We start from the raw sequence: 10,349 nt of genomic DNA, 5'->3' as shown, positions 1-10,349 counted from the left end.
TACTTAACTCTGCACTGACAGTTGAAAGCTCAGAGGTAAGTCTGTGATCCATTCATAGGAACTGCACAGAACTCTGTGTTGTTGTTTTTTGTTGTTGTTGTTGGTTATGTGGCTTGAACTCTGGGCCTGGGCTCTGTCCTTGCACTCTTCAGCTCAAGGCAAGTGCTCTACCGCTTGAGCCACAGCGCTACTTCCGGTTTTCTAATGTTTTATTGGAGATGAGTCTCAAGGACTTTCCTGCCCCAGCTGGCTTTGAACTTTGATCCTCAGATCTCAGCCTCCTGAGTAGCTAGGATTACAGGCGTGAGCCATCAGCACTGTGGTGTTTTACATTGCCCCCTCCCATACTTTCTTTTTTTACTTATGCCCCTTTTTTGCCTCTCTTTTTGTTGATTCTCTATTTTATGTATTTAATCAAACAATTCTTCCCTTTGCTGTTATGTTACATGTTAAATCTCCTTCAGCAGTAGAATAATTTGTTGGCACAATCAACATGCCATTATGTTTTCTTCTTTTATTTTTAAAGACTAACCTTTTGGAACATTCCAGGGTTTTGTTTTGCTTTGTTTTTGCGGGTTGTGGCGCCTGAACTCTGGGCCTGGGCGCTGTCCCTCAGCTCTTCAGCTCAAGGCTAGCTCTCTACCACTTGAGCCACAGCACCACTTCCAGCTTTTTCTGCTTATGCGGTGCTAAGGAAACGAACTCAGGGCCTCATGCATGCAAGGCAAGCACTCTACCACTGAGCCTCCTTCCCAGCCCTGTTCCAGTATTTTGAAAAGATAGATTTTTGTGATGACAGAAACCCAAAAAAATAAAGAAAATTAAATAATTTTATTGCCTTCTGAGAGAAAAAAAAAACACCCTATATGGAAATTATTTTTGGGAATTTAAAACAGAACTAACTTCATTATGAAATAACTACCCTGTCCTTTCTCTGTGGGGCATGGTGTATTTTACATGGCTTTGTGGTTTAAAGTATGACACCCAATAGCCATGAGGAAAGTGGGAGTTAGATCTTTTCCATAGTCATTATATCTAAATAAATTCCAAGAAGAATAGATTGAAATGTAAAGCACAAGACATTAAAAGTAAATATGAGATCTGATTATTGTGGTTCAAAGCCAACTGAGGCAGGAAAGTTTGTGAGACTCTTACATACAATCAACTACCAAAAAGCCTGAAATGGAATCAACTACCAAAAAGCCTGAAATGGAACTGTGGCCTGAGTGATAGAGTGCTAGCCTTGAGCAAAAGAAGCTCAGAGTCAGTGCCAGGCCCTGGGTTTAAGCCCCAGGACTGGCACAAAAAAAAAAAAAAAAAAAACAAGTATGAGTGAATCTTAGGTAGTAAAAGAAACCATGTAAAACACTGGTAACAAATACTAGCTGGCACCTATTGAGAGATCATTATAGATTATTGTGTATTCACTAGTTCACTAGCTCACCAATAGTTCACTAATAGCTTGCTATGTAAAAATAAGGGAGTAGCTAATGTAGTTTTCACTAGTTTCCTTTCATCTTTTTCACCTTTATTCATCTTCTTTTGGTCATTCTCATTTAAGCTTTTGCTGTTGATTTGTCCACTGGAACCACCTGAAGTAAGCAAAATGCTCCCCAAATTCTACCAAAGAATCTGGTGTCTGATTCCTCAGAAACATAAGGGCATATGTTTTACACCTGAAAGATCAAATAGTATTGGATTAAAAAATGGCAATTCTCTATTCCTTCCTTCTTTCCCAGCAAGTAAACACTGTTAACACAGCTGGTGTAGAGTTGAGAATATATAGAAACATGTTTGGATAAAGTTGGGAATATATAGAAACATGTTTGGATAATTGGAAAATAAAGCTAATTTTTGGTACAAAATTTTACAGGAAGGCAGTATTTGTAATACAATATTGCTATTTCCAAGGAATTTATGAAACCTATTCAGTGATGTACCACTGGAAGCTGTTTACTCTTCTATAATCTTTCATCCAAAGTAATTGTTTGGAATTCTTACTACTGAAAATGTGAAAAGGAACTCTGCCCATTTTTTTTTAAAGTAAAGGCAAATTTCTGTCATTGACAAGAATTGGAATTTCCACATCTGCTACATTCCAATGGACTTACAAATAATCAGAAATCATGAGTGGTTCTACTTTGGGAAGAAAACTGGAAAATTTCAAAACTTCCAGTATCTGTTGCTTTAGATTGCCTTCCCTTCTTCTAGAAATGTATTCTTACCAGCACGAAGGGCAATTTTAAGAGGGGGGAGAAAGAAACCTTACCAAATAGACTTTTGGAAGAAGACATCACCTCATGCAATCATTTCCTTTGTTGGTTGTGTGAAACACAGGTGTCTTGAGTTTCTCCACATCTGGTCTGGAACCAGTCGTCTGGGAACTACAGTGAGAACTCATCACCTTGGTGAAGTCTGACTTTTATGAAGCCTGAGGAAGAGTCGCAGAGGACTCCATGAGAATTCCCAACTGAGCTCCAGCTCTGCGGAAAAGTAGGCAAGTGTTCATAGGTTATAAGCTATTTATTTTCTTATTCTTTATATATCTCTCTATAGTGTCACTATGATATTTTGCTTGGAAAAAAATAGTCTTTTATTAGTGGTATTATAAAGATTCATTATTTTCAAAAGTGAGCAATTTAGAGTAGGAATTAGCAACCCAGGCATAATACAATGCTTATTTTTTTTAAATCTTTAATTCTAATAATTCTTTGAAGGAGCTACTTTGCTTAAGATTAGATTCATTGTTCTATTATAACCTGTGAAATTGAGAGAAGATATGTTAATTTACATACTCTAAATATCGATGCCATCTCTGAATGGTTGCATCTCTTCATTAGTTGACTCGAAAGGAAGTATCCATATAGATTGTTAAAGTTCATTAGCTAGACATTCTGGTGTTTTTAAATTTTTCTGTTTTTGTGTGTTTTATGTATGTATACACGTAGGAAAGGAGAGAGGGGGGAGGGAGGGAGAGAGGGAGGAAGAGAGAGAGTCAAAGTCATTAGGGATGGAACCCAGAGTCTTATGAAGCTAGGTGAGCACTCTACCATGGAACTACATCCGTAGGCCCTTAAGTAGATTTTTAAGATTTTAGAATTGTGCTGCAAGCATTTGAAAATATTTTTTTGGTTATAAACATGAACTTTTCCCCATGAAAAGAAAATTTAGTCTATCATCACACTATTTAGAAAAACCATTGGAAATCTACCCCTTTTTACAGCCTCTGCACTTTGAGAATATGTTCTCATACCTGATCTAAACAAATATATATATTGGTTGTGGGGCTTAAACCCAGAGCCTGGGCGCTATCCCTGAGCTCTTTTGCTTAAGACTATCACTCTACTATTGGTAGAGTTAACTGGTAGTTAAATGGAGATAAGGGTCTCATGGACTTTCCTGCCCAGGCTTGCTTTGATCAGTGATGATCAAAGCTCAGCCTCCTGAGTAGTTAGGTGTAAACCACCAGCACTGGGCAATTTTTTTCTTGAAGCACCATGATGAGGTAAATGTTTTACGAGGTAAATGTGTCAGTTTACACTGGTTGTCATGATGTTTTTAGACAAATTTGTTATACAAGAAAACAAGACCAGCCGGTACCGGTGGCTCATGCTTGTACTCATGCTAGCTACTCAGGAGGCTGAGATCTAAAAATCATGGTTCAAAGCCAGCCCAGGCAGGAAAAGCTATGAAACTTTTATCTCCAATAAACTACCAGAAAACCAGAAGTGGCGCTGTGGCTCAAGTGGTGGAGCGCTAGCCTTGAGCTGAAGAGCTGAGGGACAGCGCCCAGGCCCTGAGTTCAAGCCCCATGACCAACAACAACAACCACAAAAAAAAAAAAGAAAAAGAAAAGAAAACAAGACTAAACTTCAGAGAAAATAGTTACAGAGGACTATCCCAAGAATTTCTGAAAGGTTTTGCCTGAATATCAACAAATTATGACATACAGAGCTGAGATCAGGAGATTGCATATTATAGTTTTGTTTGTTCTGTTGGTAGTACTGGGATTTGAACTCAGGGTCTTGTGTTTGCTAAGCAGGCAATGTACCTCTGAGCCGCAACTTCAGCCTTCTATTTCATTTTTTATTTTTGCTGGTACTGGGTTTTGAACTGAGGGCCTAGGCATTGTACCTGAGCTGCTTTTTTTGCTCAACAATAGCACACTAAACTTGAGCCACCCCTCCACTCCCCTTGCCCCCTCTCTCTCGGTGTTTAATTGGAAATGAGAGTCTCACAGACTTTCCTGCCTGGGCTGGCTTTGAACCATGATCCTCAGATCTCAGCTTCCTGAGTGGCTGAGATCTGGCTGCTCAGTATTTTCAAGGTAGAGTCTTGCTTCCTGTCTAGGTCTCTGCCTTGTCTGAGGCTCTCCAATTTTATGCTTCGAGTCTAGCTGAAATAACAGATGCATGCTCCCACATCGAGTTTCTTCCACTGACTTCTGCCCATGTTGAGCTGGAACCATTGTTCTCTTAATCTCAGCCTCCCATGTAGCCAGGAAGATGGGCATGTGCCACCATGAGTTGGGGTGGGGGAGGGCTGTCTCTATAACTTTTTTCTTGATAGATTCATAGAATCCCAAAGAACAAAGAAAGGAACCAACTGTGATGAAGAACAAGAATCAGGGGGAAACATGTTCTAATAGATGGGAACAAAGCAAGAGTATATTTATTAGAAAAAAAAAGACTGAACTTCGGTCATGGGGACAAATTTCATGGCACACAAGAATAAATTACTCCTGTTATCCCAACCAAGACAGTTTTAGGCAAAGGTAAAAAAAAAAATGGTCTGAGTGGGCAAATCTCCTCTCCAGTCAGTGATGATTTGAGGTCAGTGATGACACTATAATGTCCCTTCTTTTCACGGCCTGAATCACATGACCACTACATCTGCTAACAGCGCTGACCTTCACACGTGGCCTCATTGGCTGTGCCTTGGAGCTGGATTTGAGAGGAGGGGCATCTTCTAGCTCACAGGATGACAGCTCTACCCTAAGGTCTCTTTGCAAATGTTAATTCAGAGGATCCTCAGTATGTCATGAGAATGAGGTTTTCTTTCCATGTTTTACAGACAGGGTGGTCAGCTGGAGAATAGAACTTTTGAAACTTGGCAAAATGCAGACCCCACAATGAACCCCCCGGGGAGACAATGAGCCTCAAATGCTTGGTGTTCATATCCTGGCTCTTCTTGTTATTACTCCAGGATACTGGAATGTTTCCTTAACTCCTCGATTCCTATGTTGTAGAAGGGAGATCGTGATAGTATCTTAGATCAGTCGTGTAGCATGTACGGTTTATTGAAACTGCTTAGAAAATGTTACCTCTCATGTTCCTCTATTTTTCTACGACTTTCTCCCCTTGGCGATTTAATTGCATTCAAACTGCTATATTCAGTTGCTCAGGTCTTTCAACAGAACACCACTTCTGTTGGCTTGTTTGGCTCTGGGCAAATAATATGTAAGACATAAATCTTTGCAAAAACTTGAGCTTTCTCTTGCAGTAATCACTTTAAACAGTCTTTTTTGTCATATTCTCCTCTCCCTCCCCCCCCCCCCCACCTTCCCCACCCTAGATTGAGTAACTGACAGATGAAAATAATCATCAATTTGCTTCCAGAAAGCTTTGTTTTGTTGTCAGTCACGGGACTTGAACTCAGGGCCTGGGCACTGTCCCTGAGCTTTTTCACTCAAGGCTCCTGCTGTCCTGCTAAGCTTAAGCCACAGTGCCACTTCCAGTTTTCTACTGGCTAGTTGGAAATAAATAATCTCATGGACTTTCCTGCCTGAGCTGGCTTTGAACTGATATCCTCAGATCTCAGTCTCCTGAGTAGCTAGGATTACAGGCATGAACCATCATCGCCTGCCTTTTTATTATTATTATGACATTTTTAACATGCTTTCTGTGATAGTGGTCCATCATTTAACACCACTCACCTGGTAATGACATTTCATCGTCTGAACTGGGAGACAGAGATGGGACTCAGGTGACTCTGATGAGAGAGTCACACCACGATTTTCTGGGCAGTGTTCAGTCAGCATCCCTCTCTTGTTCAAGGTCAATTTGGGATGAATAGCTGTCCATTATGGGCAGAAGTGTATGATTCTTGGGTATTGTGTTATTGCTTAAATTTCTAAATAAAGAAGCAAATGGAAGAACTGGCTGTACTCATCACTTTTTACTTCTTGGCTCAAACGAACTTTTCTCCCATTAACTCGAGTCCATGATGTTTATAGGCGCCTCTGCAGGCTCTGGGGAATTGCTTTGAAGAAGAGAGGCTGAGCAAATGACTTTCTCTGAGCAAGCAAATTGAGAGGCGTTAGAGCCGGTAGAATTTGAATATTACTGTTAGTGTCATTTATCTTTGTTCTAGAGGCAAGCAGAGGCTGAACTATATTTGCTTGCCTTTTGTTTTTAAGGTCTGAAAGTCTGGGAATTCCCAGAAAGATACATGATCTCTGTGTAAAACAATAGGTTAAACACTCCTCAAGGTCAGGCATGAATTACATCTTAAACACTTTAAACAATAGTATCCATAGAATCTGGCGCACAGTAGATGCTCAAAAAATTTAGAGGCAAATTTATTGCTGAATTGATTTTTCTCTTGGGCATAGAATGCTTAGTAGTGGGCTGTGGTTTCTTGCAAAGTATCAAATTCTCCTCTGCTATGACTCACGGTAACAGCAAATCTGATGAAATATCTTTGGCAGTAACTGGAGTGTGTTCCCTTTATTACCTAAAAGGCAGAAGAGTTACTAACACAGGAATCAGCTATGGCCAAGGCTGAGCAATAGCAAAGGAGAGTGGAACCTGGATACTTACAGCCCTGGGGTAAAACCTGTCCCTTCTGATAGTTTTTCAAATCAAAGGAATGAGGATAACTATAGCAACAATAACATAAAAGAAAAAAACTATTATTCTGAAAAAAGGAGTGAGTGCTGTGAAGACACATTCCAAATGAGTAACAATTCCTTATCAGTAGGAATATATTATCTGTAGTTGGCATTTCTATTTTTTTAATGCAGTGTAAATATAAAATATCTGGTGAATTCATTAATTAGGTGAAATTCTCCCATTTCTTGCACAGTACCTGTTATGTGTGGGATGGGGTGAGGTGGGGGTTGTTGTGTTTAGTTATTATAGGAAAGACAAGAAGTTCTGTTATTTTCTGAGCACTTGGAAGGAGGTTGACATAGGGAAAGGACATGAACAGTCTTGCTGTTCTTTTGAGAAACTGGTGAGTAATTTGGGTGTGTCAGTTTCACTGGAGTTTTGGTACCAGAATGTTTTTCCCTGGACATTTTTCCCCTTTGAGCTTTACATTCTACACCCAATATAATTGCTTAGATAATTTATCTGGAATACATGATACAGTTAGGCATCTGAAATAAAAACAATCGTGTCAATGTCCTTAATTTTAATCTGGTGGCTACATTAGGTCTTATTTAAATTACAGGTCTGGGAAAGTCTTTGGATGGTACAACAATTTCCTAGGGCATGTGTCCCTGCTTCCATTCTCAAAACCACCACATAAAAAGGGAAGACGAAGGAAGAAGATGACAAAGGAGAAGAGGAGAGATAGGGGAAAAGGAAGAAAGAAAACTAGTTAAATTATAGTGTAGTATTGCTTTGCTTTCATGCACATGTTTCTCAAAGGTAGTCTCCAGATGAGTGTCATTTGTTACATGCCCATTTTCAACTAGGTTTTTTACCGGAAGTATCTAGTCAATCAGTACAACCTGCTCCCTGTGGGAGCTGCTATTACTGTTTACATTTTCTTGGGGAGAACATGGTGGCACATGCCTTGTAAACATGGAATCTGCTTTCAACTCAATTCATTCTTATACCTCAGCTGACACAGTTGATGCAGACACAAGGTCCAGGGTCTGCTCAATACCTCTGGTCACAGATTGACACTTAATGGAAAAGGAGAGAGGACCTTCTAATTTTAGAAGAGAAGGAAGGAGAGAAAACAAGAAATGAAAAATCAAACTGAAATGCGATAGAGGGAAGATACAAAGGTATTTAGGGGTAATTTTTGGAGGACATGAAAGAAAAATTAAACTAAAACTCTGCAAAAATAGAAAAGAAGAAATCAAAGACTTCAGCTGTTTTATGTGTGTGGGAGAGGGAATTTCTTCCATTTTCACTGGACAGTCCCCAAATATTTAATACTTTACTTTTCCATCTGACACTGTTTTCTTGCAATCTGAAGAGCTTTGAGATTTTTTTTTTGGGTAGCCCCAATCTTTTGCAAATAAGTATTTTCAGCTATTGGAATTTATTTTCAGATAGAAAAAGAGCTTATTGGGTGGAGAGCAAACTCCAGGCCTGCATAAGATGAAGGCACACAGAGACACAGGGGAAGGAGAAAGAAAAAGAGCTGAAAAAGGTTTTAACCTTCACTTGTTTGTTTGTTTGATTTTTTTTTTTTTTTTTGGTGCCAGTCCTAGGGCTTGAACTCTGGTCCTGAATGCTGTCCCTGAGCTTTTGTGCGTGCGGCCAGAGCTCTAACACTTGAACTACAGTTCTACTCCTAGAGAGATAAGAGTCTCATGGACTTTTCTGCCTGGGCTGACTTTGAACTGCAATCCTCAGATCTCAGGCTCCTGAGTAGCTAGGATTACAGGCGTGAGCCACTGCCACCTGACCAAACCTTCAGTTTTTAAGGATATTTCACTAGCTATGAAATTGAGTTGACAGCAAGGAGTTTAATGATGAAATCACAGTTTGATGCTCTTTATTCTTGCTGATGAGAGGTCAGTTATTGATTTTGTACATTCTCTATCTTATTTTTCCTCTCCTTAAATTTAAAATTTTATGTTTTCGTCTTTAGCGTTTCCTTTGTATATGCTTGGCCTGGCTATTTTTATAAATACTCTGCTTAAGTTTACTGGACATCTTAGTTCTTGAGTTGATTTTTTTTCACCAAATTAACAAAATTAGTAGCCATTATTCCTTCAGATATAACATCAGTCCCTTCCTTTTTTTCCCCCTGTGATTTAGTTTCTGCCACATGTTATTCCCCCCAAATCTTTTTGTTCTGTCACATTGGACAATTTCTATTGATTTGTCTTCCAGATTTATCTATTTTGTAACATGCATCAATATTTTATTCCTTTTTATGGCTAAATAATTCCATAGTGGTTGTTGGGGTTTTTTGTTTGTTTGTTTGTTTTTCTTTTTTTTTTTTTTTTTACCAGTTGTAGGGCTTAAACTGTCTCTGAGCTTTTTTTGCTCAAGGCTAGTGTGTTACCACTTGAGCCATAGCTCTATTTTTGGCTTTTTTGGTGGTTAATAGGAGAGAAGAGTCTCACAGAGTTTTCCCTTCTCAGGCTGGCTTTGAACTGCCATCCTCAGATTCAATTTTCTGAGTAGCCAGGAATACAGGGGTGAGCCACCGGTGCCTGGCCCTTAGTATATATTCTTATATTTCTCTCTCTCTCTCTCTTTTTTTTTGGCGGTTGTGGGGCCTGAACTCTGGGCCTGGGCGCTGTCCCTCAGCTCTTCAGCTCAAGGCTAGCATTCTACCACTTGAGCCACCGTGCTACTTCTAGCATTTTCTGCTTATGTGGTGCTGAGGAATCAAACACAGGGCCTCAGGCACGCAAGGCAAGCACTCTACCACTGAGCCACCTTCCAGCCCCTCTTGTTTGTTTAAATCTAGTTATCACTTCATGGATATTATTTTTTTCTTCTTATTTGGTGCTTATGATTATTGCTGCTATGAAGTTTTATTTACAGGCCATTTTCATGGACCTATGTTTTATTTCTTTGGGGGTATATATCTAGCTATAGATTATATATTTATATCTATACATAGATCTATGTATGTCTCTATATTAATAGAGATAGATATGGATTGATTTATAGATAGATATCTCTATCTATTTCTAGATACATGCCTAAAAGTATATAGAGTTCTCAATAAATATAACTAACAAGATGAGTATATACAGAGAGATTTATTTGTAGAGAATTGTCTCACATGGTTCTGGAAACTTGTTAAGTCTAAACTCTGCAGGTCAGGCCAGTGGACTGGAGATTCAAGAAGAATTACAGTTAGAGTCTAAAGGCAGTCTTCTGGCAGCATTTCTTTTCTGTTCAAAGGAGGCCAGCCTTTATTTTATTAGGGCCTTCAACTGATTGGATAAGGCCAGTCCACATTGCTCTAAGTCCACTGACTTAAATGTTAATCTCATCTCCAAAATGCTTTACAGAAACTTCCAGAATGTTTGACCAAATGTCTAGACGCTGTGACCCAGCCAAGTTGGCCCATGGGATTAACCATCACATTACTAGAGAGTGGAACTGCTGTCTAAGAGTGTAGTAATTCTGTAGTAAATGTTT

The sequence above is a fragment of the Dipodomys spectabilis genome, unplaced genomic scaffold (genome assembly GCF_019054845.1).
Source record: "Dipodomys spectabilis isolate Male_0828 unplaced genomic scaffold, ASM1905484v1 ptg000241l, whole genome shotgun sequence".
Classification (NCBI taxonomy): domain Eukaryota; kingdom Metazoa; phylum Chordata; class Mammalia; order Rodentia; family Heteromyidae; genus Dipodomys; species Dipodomys spectabilis.
This window is presented reverse-complemented; position numbering follows the sequence as displayed.